The 12,749-nt window shown below is 43.6% G+C and overlaps 1 protein-coding gene across 8 annotated transcripts in view; it reads right to left on the bottom strand.

The window, feature by feature from the left end:
• Positions 1-10,787, bottom strand: part of LOC6505869 (dorsal-ventral patterning tolloid-like protein 1) — a 44,829-nt gene extending 34,042 nt beyond the window's left edge. For 4 of the 8 annotated variants that reach the window (XM_014905339.3, XM_014905337.3, XM_044714225.1 and 1 more), the window contains exons 1-2: positions 10,422-10,786; positions 4,240-4,358 (exon numbers count right to left, since the gene is read on the bottom strand). The gene's annotated coding sequence lies outside the window, so the exon portion shown is untranslated. Of the gene's footprint in view, positions 1-4,239; positions 4,359-10,421 lie in introns of all 8 variants that reach the window. The other 4 variants (XM_001964480.4, XM_044714224.1, XR_006506916.1 and 1 more) reach the window with 2 other exon arrangements.
• Between the last annotated feature and the right edge of the window lie 1,962 nt (positions 10,788-12,749).

A 12,749-nucleotide genomic window follows, 5' to 3' on the forward strand; every position in this document is an offset into this window, starting at 1 on the left:
CGTCCTAGCCCCTTTTCGGCGTGGCAGACACTTTAAGAGCCAAGTCGAGTGGATAAAGTGGCGAAGGCGGCAAAGGCTTCTGCCGCTGTCAGTTGAGTTATAGCGCTCGACTTGGCCCCACTCGGCTCTTGTAATTGAATTTATCGCTGTAGCAATATTCATCAACGTCAGTGCTAGTGTTGGTCCTAGTGCAAGGAGCAGTTCTCGGCAGAGCACTCGGGAGCCGCCACGAGCTTAAAGGAGCAGCCAGGAGCCAAGCAGCCAAGCAGAAGGACTTCCGCTGATGTCGAAGACGTTACAAATGCCTGGCGATCAAATTGAAGTGCCAAAGATTATGTTCTCGCCTGCAATTGCGCATACGCACCGTGTACCGACGCTCTGCAAATTGAATTGAATGTCAACCATAGAGGACCGTAATCCACCCAACCACCCACATCCATCCCCAGCCAGCCCGTATCTCTCATCCGCAGAGGGCAGCAGTGCCAAATTGCTTTCGATATCAATTTCCTGGCAAAGCTTTGTTTTTCTGCCACTCCCGGCCGCAGCTGCAGCGAAATCCGATTAGAATTCCTGCACAGCCCCTCCGGTCACCCCTAGCTTTCCGCCCGTACCCCAATTCCCCTTTCCACCCACTGCCCTGTGTGCGTCAAAATCAAATTGTTTACGATTGAAACTGTTGTTGCAGCACAAACAAATGAAGTTGGAAGCTTCAGCTTCGGGGGATGGGAGCTTCTCGTTACCTCTTGCTTAAATTTCGCTGGGTTTTCAATCAAAGTCTGCTATTTTAGGCATATATACTATGAAATATATATCTGTTTTATTAATATTTAATATAAATATTCAAATGATGCTCTTTATTTGTAATATAGAGAACCTTATACATGATTGGACATCGGATACTCTTACCTTTTATATAACATGTGAAGCACCTTGTCAACCTATAACCTATGTTACCCCGGAAAACTGCACTCACTGGGTATGAAAAGCCAAAAAGTGGAAAGCCAAATACCAACGTAATTCCATTGCAATGCAAAAATCAATGGCACAGCGGAAGTGGCTGTTGGATGGACCAGGACCTGGACCTCGACCCAGGGGCTGGACAGGTCAGAACGTAACGTTGCAAACCCGAAAGAGTTTTTCCTGCCCTGCTCGTGGAATAATAATGACGAAGTTGACTGCACATAAAATATGCATATGCTGCAGTGGCCGACCCGAATCCGAACTCGATTTACCGCCAGGACGATGCAATTACGCGTTGCCAGGACTAATGAATCCAATGCCCAGTCAGCGAATTGAATAAACTTTTTGCGCAACCATACACGGGTGCCTCTGATTCTCACCCATCGTATTTCGAACCCCGGGCAATTAATTAATTGACAGCTGAATGATCGGAATAGGCACAAAACTATTTGATAAATCATTCGTTTATGTGAAATGTCCCTTAAAACGAGCAAGGCGATTGTCCTAATTGGCACCCTTTGGCAGCTACCTGTCAGGCTAATGAAACAAACACAAAACTTCACCGAGCCCCAGAGCAATCGGTAAATCAAATGGCAAATCAAGAGCCAAATACATATCGATTGCAGCTGTCTGTTGCAGCAGCTGCCGGACAAGCGGCAAGTGGCACATGCAATGTGGCAACGAATGATAGATGAAGCCCCCTAATGAGCTGTGTTGCGGCGTCAGTGTCACTCCCATTGAGCATCGATTTGTGCGGGCGATTAGGGCGAAAAGCTGCCTATAATTTCGATTCCCTACGCATCCTGGTTTCATTGTTTTTTATTTCGTCCTTGGTCAGCTGACAGAGCGTATGACAGGCGGTGTCCAATTGAAAATGAAACTGAAGCCCCGTAAAGACAAGTGTGCAAGTGACATATGGGCTTGTGTGCATGTCCTGTGTGCTTGTCTGTCCTTGACAGTCGGCATAATCAATCCATTCCATCCTGACACCATGTCCTTTGTGCCAAGCATTCGTGAAAATTGAAAAATGAAAGGAAAGAGAATAGCAGTTGGCACTATTCCCCCGCCGGCTGGTTGACACCGGATTCCTCAGCAAAGGACAGACAGGAGGGCAGGAGTGATATATGCTGCTGGCTACCGATGCCACCGCGCCTGCAACATAAATTATCAAAGTGCAGGTTGCAAATTGCTTGGCCTTCAGCCTGTGGCACGAAATGTGCACATAATTCCAAATTTATTACGAGTCTACGTGTCGTGCGATATGAAAGGGAATACCCAAAACCTTTCAGAAGAAATGCTTCTCGCCCGGAAAGGTCGAACCATGCCTCGTAGTATGCACTGAAACCCAAATAGCTTTTCCTGATGATGATGATGAGACCTTTGAGGTAATTTTTGTCAAAGACTCCTGTCAACATATTAAAAATAGGATATTTTCCAGTCCCCATTGCAACTTCCTCATTGCAATTTAGGAAAATAGTCAAAATGTTTTCTCTTTCGTTTCCTGCGGTTTTTGTTTGCAGTGTCTGGAAGCTGCACGGCTTCCTCATGTTCAGGTATCCATGGCACGTTGGGGGCGTGTGTCACATGCAAAGCATACGCCCCTGGACTCGTTACCGCATAACACAACCCAACCTGCAGCAGACTGAATCCTGCTACCTGCAACGCCGAAGAGGTGGCCAATGCTTTTGTGTCAACTTCCAGGACGGGTGTTACCACGCCCAGGTGCCGCACCCTCGTTTGTTGGTCTCTAGTCCCTAGACCGCCTCTCCGCCTCGTCTCGATTAAATGCATCATTTCCCCACATTTCAGATGCAGCAACCATCACCTAAAAGGATCCGAAAGGAGCCGCAGGAGTCGAGGCCACCGCATTTGCCATCCTCATTGCGCCTGGCCAACATGATGCCCAGCGGACTAAGCTATACGTTCCCATCTTTATCACAGTACACTCTAACAAAAATTGAATAAATACTGAGGGAAATGGTTTTTTTTTATGTATGAAATCCTTTGGCAAAGGATTGTCACAGAAAGCCAAAAGATAACTAGTTTTTAGTCTAGAATTTCTAAAGTAAAAATTTCCTTTGGTTTCTGACAGTGCAGCCAGTAAAGAATGTTGTGCATTTGTGTTTGGCTTTGTGCCGCTGCTCAGCGTTGTCCTCGCTCCTGCTGGGTCCTGTGCTATGCTAACAATCTTGTACTTGGGAGCCCGCTTGAGTTTAACTATCGGCGCTGTTGTTGCCGCTGTCATTGCCATTTTGCCGTTGTCCCCGGTAATGTTACACGGCTTTTTATACTCCTGCAGAGGCAACAGCGACGACGGCAAAGGAGGACGACAATGCCAACAATAAAGCAGGTGAAGGATTCACATAAAAGTTGTAAAACTGATTTTGGCCAAGGCACATACACACGTACATATACAGGGATTGACACGGCAGGGCACAAGGATATTAAAAATCAAATCCAATTCCAGCTTAAAAATGTAAGGCACTAGGAGATGACACGAAAATGATATTTCCTGATGGCTTCCACAGGACTTTTAATCCTGCCTGGTTGAGAGTAAACTATGGCAGTGAGCCATTGTCGGGATTCGTCAGGATTCGATGATTAAACACTCTGATTCATGGGATTACACAATCAAAGTAAAGCAGCCCAAAGGTGCCTATAAATCAATCTGGTTGTTGGCGCTTGGATCGATGCACTGCCGCTCCTGCCATTTCGGCCATCAAATTACCATTTTTGGGCCAGGCAAATATGGCCAATTCCTTTGTGCCAAGAATCTATTTGCTGACGATTCAATAAGGTTTTTTCTCTATGAGTCTCTGCGAGTCCTCCGGCTATTTGGCAAGTCTGAGCTGCATTTCATATCAGTTGATTAGTGGCGGCGGAAGAGTGGAAAAGCGAGCACAATGGGCCGCTGCCAAGTGGAAACTTTAATAATGTCCGGGACAGGACGAACGAACGGACGGGCGGACGGACGGGGGGCGGACAGACTGCAAATGAAATGTGCGACGCCAAATTAGTGCCAAGCAATTAGATGGCAGCCAAATTGAAAGCAAATGAAATGCCAGGAACGAGGACGAAGGACCTAGAACGAAGAACGTAGAACGGAAACTTACAAAAGCCAAGATCCCGACTCGAGCAATTAGCCGCGACACCCAGACCCAATTTTAGTTCCACATTCCTTCAATGGTGCTGGAGTGGAGTGGTTTTACATTCCGCGTTCGCGTTCGCATTCACATTTTCGCATTTTAGCATTTTCTTGGTTTTTGTTTCTGTACTCACGTTTATGCTAGTTGCATCGCATGGCATTTGGTGTTCCAGTTGGGCCATGTTCTCTCCCCGGCTACATTTTCAGTTAATTGCTTCAGCTGGGCGACGATGACGAGATTCTCTTCTCGGCGCTGCAACGAAAGCCATAGAAAGCGGGAATGAGGTTACAGAGTTCTAAGCCGGTGTTTTTCATAAGTAATTGCACTCGTAGGAAATCATATTTTAAGCGGATGTTGGGCTCTGAATAATTACAAAGACGGCCAAGAGGGATATTAGAATATAAATTAAATTTCTATTAAAATGCAGCCTCAAAATTACTCTTTCAGAATGCTAGAAAGTCTCTCCCAGGAAGGATTGTATTATATAATATTTTTTGTTTATTTTGTGCCGCTACTGCCTTCAAACATCATCAATTATGTATTTGCAATTTTGATGGGACTCGGGCAGTGCATTCCCGGCTACGTGTGCTCCACGTGCAGTAATCCATAAAACATTAGCTCCGACTTTCCCCGTACGAATGCCAATTATGCGGCTCACGTACACTCGTGTATATGTGTCCATAATTGGCCTATGACTATGCAAATTGCGACCGGCCGCAGAGTGTGGCATACAAATAGTTGAACCGCAAATGGCATTAAAATGAAACACGCATCAACGAAAGTTAATTGGAAAGCTAGTAGAAAAACCGAATGCCAAAGGAAATGGCAAAGGAAAACGGGGCCAGAAAGCAAACAAAGCCCTCCCACAGGCTCCGTATCAATCACAACAAAGCACACAACCAGATACAGATACAGATACAAGCACAGATACAGATACAAAAACAGAGGCGCACAGGAATAGGGAGGCAACTAAATTACAACCAATTTTTATTGCTGCGAAAACAAAAGGCGCAGCATATTATCACAAAATGGCGCTGGCATGGGGCGGTGCGGCTTCTTTTGGGCGTGGCTGGGCTATATCGGCTTCTATCTGTGCCAAGCGCACGTTTTCACACAAAAGACACAATAAATGATAACACATAAATTCGCACACACAAGTTTGTCTTGTTGGGAGTGCCGCGTGTGCCAGTGTGTGTGTGGCAGTCGTATCGTTAAAAGTCAATTGTAAAGTTGCGCGCCCAAAGGCAAGCTCACTCGCAATCTACAACTATTGGGACACGGCGAGAAAAGAGTTAAACAGAAATAATACCCTAGATTAATTAAAAGAACAATGACAGAATTAAATCAATCAGAAGGTAGGATGGATGATTTGTTCTTGGACAAAGGCTTACCTTTGGAACTCTTTGGCTAATTACATTTGATATTTCGAATATTGTATTAGTCAAACTCATTAAAAAACGGGTAAAAAACGGGTATGATACCCGGTACCACGTTTTGGAATACTTTTGGCTGCTTTGAAAAAAGCCACTGAAAGAAAACTGAATGCTATAGAATAGGCTATATAGAATGGCTATAAGTTCTCTTAAAATACATATATTTGACTACACTGACGCTAAAAAGAGATGCATTCTTTAAAGCGGAAGAGGTTTAAAAAAATGTAGTACTTCTTGGGAATTATAGGAGTCCACATAGGATAGGAAAGGATTCATTACAGGCATCTTATAGCGAGCTGCAGGCTTTTCTTCTAGTCTCTCAGATCCACGCGTTCATACAGTTAGAAGGGTCTAGATTCTAGATCATATTCTAGAACTAGAACACATATACTTTACGGGAAAATAATGATTTCTTTTTATTGTTATGTACATTGACACAAATATAATATACCCTTGAGTACCCTACGAGTACCGGGTATAAAAAGAGTATGTAAAAATGAACTGTAAGTGCCAAAATCCTATTTCATATTTCTATGCCCATGAAGTGAGAGTAGCATACTTTAGAAGAGCCATTGTGGCCAAGATCAAATTATAATGCAAAAAACAGCTCCACCGCCGCCGCCCCTAATGCGTAATGCCGCCTTATCAGTGGCATTCAAATCAGAGCATAAACACACACCCTAACACACAGGACACAATCCCGTCGAGCATCCAGAGCTGGCTGCAGCCAAAGGAAACCAGTGAAGCGGCAGCTGGATAAAAGTTACATTGACATTGCCTACCGTTCTTTGTGCCTTTCCATGTGTGGGTGACTGTTGTCCCAGTGTGTGTGTGAGCGGGTAAGAGAGTGTATGTGAGCAACAGAGAGAGAGAGAGAGAGAGAGCACGCCTGCGCCTGGTGGCGTTCAACAATGAATAAGAGTCGCTGGGATAGACACGCAGAGAAAGGATTTTCCGTTTCCACTTATATTTTCCTCTCCAATGCTGAGCCGCCCTTTTTTTGGGGAATCTTTTCTGTTTTTTTTTTTTCCTGTTTTTGGGCTGGCTTGTTGTTTACGGTTTGCCGCATATGTCGCTGCCAATGTATTTAATTGTGAACTGCGCACAAAAGTAGGCAACGATAATTTCTGCTTACCAAGCCCACAGTGCGTATGAGTGTTCGGTTTGTGTGTCACTTTTGTGTGTGTGTGTGTGCGTGTGTGATTGTCTTTTATTTATTTATTTTGTTTGCTGTTCTGAGCCTTTTACTGGCAGTCACTTAATGACGTAACAATTATCTTTGGACGCATGCTTATGGCACTCATGGGTGCGCTTACTGCAGCCTGAGGTTGCCAATTGAAATTGCCGCAGACACACACACACCCTCCCCCACCCCCACAGATGTCACATTATGGCTTAGAGACCTCACATTATACTGTATGCCTTATTGAAAAGTTTTTCAATTATGAAGCAGCTCCTTAGACCCAAGGATTCTGGTCCATTAGCGAGCAACGGAAGCTTAACTCGATGAAACTCTCTAATTGACCACCGCCGGCCCCTCCTTGCACCTCTCCACTTCCTCCGTCCAACGCACCCTTTTGGGCTAAACGTTTTGCAAATAAACTATTTTTTATTCATAAACAAGCAACAACAGCGCGGTACACTCTAAACGACCACTTAAGTGTGTTCTCCAAGCAAAAGAAAAACAACAAGCTCAGCAGCAGAGCCAGCATCATCAGTGGCAACAACGATGTGGCAAAGATGCAAGCCTTACACGGAAAGAAATCTATTTAGTTTAATAATGTATTAATTGGGTATACTGTTTTTGGACTATGAGTGTTTCAGATTCCACTTCACAGATACCACTTCACTCTGTGGTAGTCTTTGATCTGCCAGTCTCGGAAAGGTTTTGTTTTTGAAAACCTACTTAATATTTTCTCCAAATAATACTTTGTTTAAATAAACAAATAAATATTTTGTATTTAATTTATAACCTTAGATAATAAAGTATTCAAATTATGACTAAAACATGGTAAAGTTTGTAACATAATAGAGGAAAGTGCAGTTTCAAAACTTTTCTCTGTGCAAGACACCCCCTAGTGAGACTCCCACACTCCCACATCCGGCGACGTCGTCCTCCTTGTCCTCGTCCTCGTCCAGAGCGCATGAATGGATGAATGAATCCCTGAATCGCCAGTGGCAGCCAGACAAGCCAGCATGTGAGGGGCGTGGCCAGCGTTGGTGGCTGTTGCCCATTGTTGCTGTTGTTTCTGTTGTTGGGATGGTGCCGCTGTCATTACCCGACCCGTTGTTTCCACTGCTCTTTGTTGTGGACGCTGCTGGTGCCGTCGTTTTCCTCTAAGTGCATGCGAAGAGCGCTCCAAAAGTTCTTTCTTTCCCCATTTCCCTAGTGTGTTTGTCAGTTGGTATGTTTTCTTTTTGCTTTTTGTTTTTCTGGTTTTCTGGTTCTACCTACATGTGAATATGTGTGGGTCTGTGTGGGCTGAGTGCATGGCTTGTTGCTGCGGGATGCTGTGCCATTTGCGCTTGATTATTTTTGCATGTCAGTCGGGGAGGGGGGGGAGTGGGAGCACCTGGCCCATGACTAAGAGATGTCAGCGAGTCCTTTGTCTCTATTCTCGGGTATTTTAATATGAGACCAGGCCAAGCCAGACCGGGCCATTTGCAGGCAATTTATCTCAAGTGCGGTTTTGGCCCAAAATGCTGCTGCATATCCTCAGGCGTTTCGCCGACAACCACCACAAGCGAAGCCACCTTGACACATTTAACAGATTGAAACACGACAACGTAATGGGCCCCAGATCAACCTTGAATGGCCCATACGAATGGCCCATCGAAAAAAAATAGTCAGAATAAAAGGCATTTAACGCCCATCGATTGACAGGCATCTGGGTGATCGTGGAGAGCAAGGACATGGCCGGAAACAGACAACAAAACATTTGTAATTAAGAAAGTTTTCAGCTGAAAGGCACTTAAATGAAATTTTAATTTATTTCTAAAATGCTGCCCTCCCTACCAATAGTCAAGGGGAAAACAAAAAACAAAAGACAAGACAGCTGCAAAAGTTTCCCAAAGTGTGTCGCAGCAATGACAGAGACAGAAAATAAGGAGCAAAGAGAGACGGAGACAGGCAGTCAGACAAATAGACTGACTGACGGACTGACTGAAGGAGAGACAGACAGTTGTCGCTGGAGAAATTATTCAAAAGGAGAGGAAGAGTTAAGGAAACCGGAAAACCTATTAAATATTTAACCTTATCGCAGTCATTTCCACGGCGTCGAGGAGGAAGTCTCAATGCGGCCAAGAAACCATTGCGGGCTTCTTGCTCTGCAATTGCCAGCAGCAACAACAATGCCGCGCAGGACAACAATTGGCAACGTTTTAAAAAGCTCCTCCAGGACACGCCGACCACATTATGGCGCCCCATGAAACGCTTAAGCCATCAACACAATGTTCGGTAATTAACCCGGCTAAATACGATACGACGGCCAAATTATGCCAGGCCCAGGCCCAGGCCCAGGCCCAGGCCCAGGCCCAGGCCCAGGCCCAGGCCCAGGCCCAGACGAAACGTGTGCTCCCTTAATGTCCTAGGCACAGGACCTGACGAGCTCGGCCCGGAGCGCAAATCCCCCCCGGCCCCAATCCCTTAGTAATTCCACGTATTTATCTTAACCTATGTATCTCCCTTATTAAATAGCAACTACACAATCTATTCGTTATAATGAGCATCAAGTTTTTGCCACAAAGAGGGACTTGCTGGAGGGAAGTATATTATTTTGGGCAATAATTTAAAAACCTTTAATGCGTAAATTTAAAAAATATATCTCAAGATGGAGTAAAGGCAGAAAATGTTCTAAAAACTGAGACAATAAATTAAAGAACCTAATTTAAATTTGAAGCTAAAAAATATAACGAACTGGCTTCTCTTCTATTCGATAATTTCATAAATAATTCAGGGTAACATTTAATTTTTTATGTAGAAATAAAATAATATTAATATTAATCCAATTTTAATACTGTTAAATAAAAATGAAATGTCACGTATCAACTTCTTATAAAAACTCTTATTACAAACATTATTTAAGTTTTTTTGTGAAAGTGTCGCGTGTATCATGTTTATCTTTTATCTGCTTTCCGCTCCTTCGCGATTAAAATGTTGCAATTTTAAGGCGAGTCATCGCCATCTTCCAGCTACCAAACCCATTAACAACTGTGCAGCGCTCTTATCAGCCACAGGATGCACCCCCACCACTCGCACCCACGCCCACGCCCACGCCCATCATCCTCCACCCACCACCCACCGTCTTGCCCCCACAGGCGCTACCCACACAAGCACACCGCCACACAAAGAGAGAGAGAGAGTATTAAAGAGAAGGATTTTAATGTGGGAAGTTTAGAAAGCAAAAGAGACAAAAGAGAATGGCAGTGGGTGTATGTTGGTGTGTGCGTGTGTATTGGCGAATTACCACAAAAGTGAAAAGTGAGAGACGGTAAACAACAGACTCTTGACTTCTCGCTGGTGGAAGGCGCTCTCTCCCGATGGCGGGGAGCTCTCAGACCGAAGACGAAGACCGAAAATCGCCCATTATCCATTTTTATTTTATCATCAATTTTATTACACACAAAGTAAAGAGGCGCAGCCGAGCAGCAAGTTGATGATGTACCAGGCCATCAACATCAATGAAAAACGCCAAAGGCAAAAACAACAACAAAAATGCGAAGGAGAGAAAGTGCCAAGCACTCACACACTCACACGCACACCCATATATATATATATAGAAAAGAGATGCTGAGAGACAAAGATACAACACACGCCCTTTTGGACGGAAAAGCTGACTGACTTGGCTATGCAAATGCTAATTGTAGTTAGTCCCGTACTTACTTAGGGCTGCATCTGCGGCTGTATCCTTATCCTGTGTAGACTGTGTATGTGTACTGGGCTAGGCTGCAGTCTGGCTCCTTGTCTCCTGCTCGGTCGAGTCCTGTAGCGATCCTGTGAAGCTGCTGTTTTCTTGCTGAACACACTTGTGCTTATTTTCGAATTTTATTTATCCAGCTTGTTAACAAATTTAAACTCAACTCTTTGCACTCTTTGGGCTTTTGTTTGTTCGCACTCGAGACACTTTCCTGTTTGGGCGGGGGGTGGGGAATTAAAGGATTTCGCACTTGATTATTTGGATCGGATTTGAAAATGTCCTCCGCACGGCCAACTCGACCGACCAACTAAAAGCAAATCACCTCATCTGCTGGCGGGCCGTAAAATGTCTTACGAGTGCCAAGCAGCACCTAAGCAAAGTCTAAGCAAATTTTCCTCAATTGACCGAACAATAAACTCAATTTGCATTGAGATACTTGGCATTGTGTGTGTGTTTGGGCATTGTTGGTGTCAGTGTGTGTTTGTCTTTGTGTTTGTGTTCGTTTGATTGAATCAACAGCAAACAAGTGAACAGATTTAGTTTAGGACTCGGACACTTTAACTAGTCGCCCCGGATTAGTGCGCTTAAGTGAGGAGCTATTTGCTCTATTTGCCACTTATTCAATTGAGCCGTTACATTTGGGGACACTTTTGCGCTGCACCACCAGGAGCGAGTAATTACTATTGGCCAGAAAAGCAGGTCCAGCTAATGACAAAGACCTTCAAGGGAACTAGGTCGTCTTACATATATTCTATATGTGCATAAATACAATTATTTTATTCTTGTATCTCTAATTTGTCTTTATTTTATTAATATTCCAGTATTTAATCACATTATATATGTAGTATTTTAAATTAATGCAGAATTATGACTTTAAGAAACGACATAGAAACAAAATAAACAAAAAAAAAACCTATTTAAGTTATTTTTTTAATAAAAATAAAAATATTCATTAAAAAACACAAATTTAAATTGTTTAGTGTATATTTTAAGAAACTCCTTTTCTAAAACTTCTATATATTTAAATAATTTTTGTTTTAAGGACTTTTATTCCTGTTTCTTTGTCTGTTGTTGTGGTTGCTCTTTCTTTGTGGCCACATTCTTCTTCTTGTCTTCTGCTCTTGTTGTTGTTGGTAATTTGGGATTTTTTGGGAGCGGCTCATTCGCCTTTTCTCTTAAATGTTTTTCTTTTTTATTCTCGCTAAGAAAAGTGTTTTTTTTGCGTGTGGTTCACTTGATTTCTTATTTTGGATTCTACAAAATATTCTACAAAAAAATTTCACGCTTTTTCTAATAGCATCTAAATGTGGGGGAGGTATCTAAATACCAAACAAAAAGCACTACTCCCACATTTTTCGGGGATTGATTTTTCTGGTTTTCCGGCGGGGAAGTAAGCGGAAAATGATGACATGCTGGGGCTAATTTTTGTACTCGTGTGTTTTTTTTTCATTGGGAAAATTCTTTCTTTGTTTTTAAGCCTTTTCTCGTTATTTCATTTGATACTTGGTAGACCGCACATGGAAAATGGAAAATGCTCCCAAAATGGCACACTGACCACACATAAACACTCGCACGCACGCACACCAACACACACAGCCACACGCACACGGGGATTACATGCTGGCTGAGGCAGCGACAGCTAGCATGACCATTTCCATTTGCCTATTCCGCTACTTTAGCTCTGCTGTTTGCCGTTATTGTTGTTGTTTTTGTTTTTGTCGAATTGGGAGCAGTTACCGAGCCAAGTCCCTTTGAGCCGCCGTCGCTCTCGAGTCGCAAATTCACACTGAGCTGGAGCCGGAGTTGTGGTCCTCGGGGCGACTCGGATGCTGATGCTGCTGCTGATGCTGCTACTGCTGCTGTCACAGCGGCCAAGGACTTGAAGCGACGGCGCAGGACATCGGCGCAGAAACCATAGTCCCCAATTCTCTTTGTCCGGCGTTCAAGAGCGCCCAGCGGATTCGCGTGGTGGATTAAACACTTGAAAACGGTGGCGCCGCACTTCAGCAAATGTGTTCTAAATGCACATTACAATTACGTTTAATTGGCCAGCTTAGTATGCAAATCAAGGAGTGCGTTTTTGAATTCCCTCCTAAAGTTATATGCGAAATACTTTCCAATCAGATACAAACTTAAAGGAATTAGTTTCATCCCTTAGAATACATTTTAATGATCACGGGGACAACCTCCTTTGCATTTTACGTACTATATCATATTCATATCATGCATCATACATATATGCATAAAATATTATTAATATACGATTTCCATTCATAATAAATTATTTTTTGATA

The sequence above is a fragment of the Drosophila ananassae genome, chromosome 2L (genome assembly GCF_017639315.1).
Source record: "Drosophila ananassae strain 14024-0371.13 chromosome 2L, ASM1763931v2, whole genome shotgun sequence".
NCBI classification, from domain to species: Eukaryota; Metazoa; Arthropoda; class Insecta; order Diptera; family Drosophilidae; genus Drosophila; species Drosophila ananassae.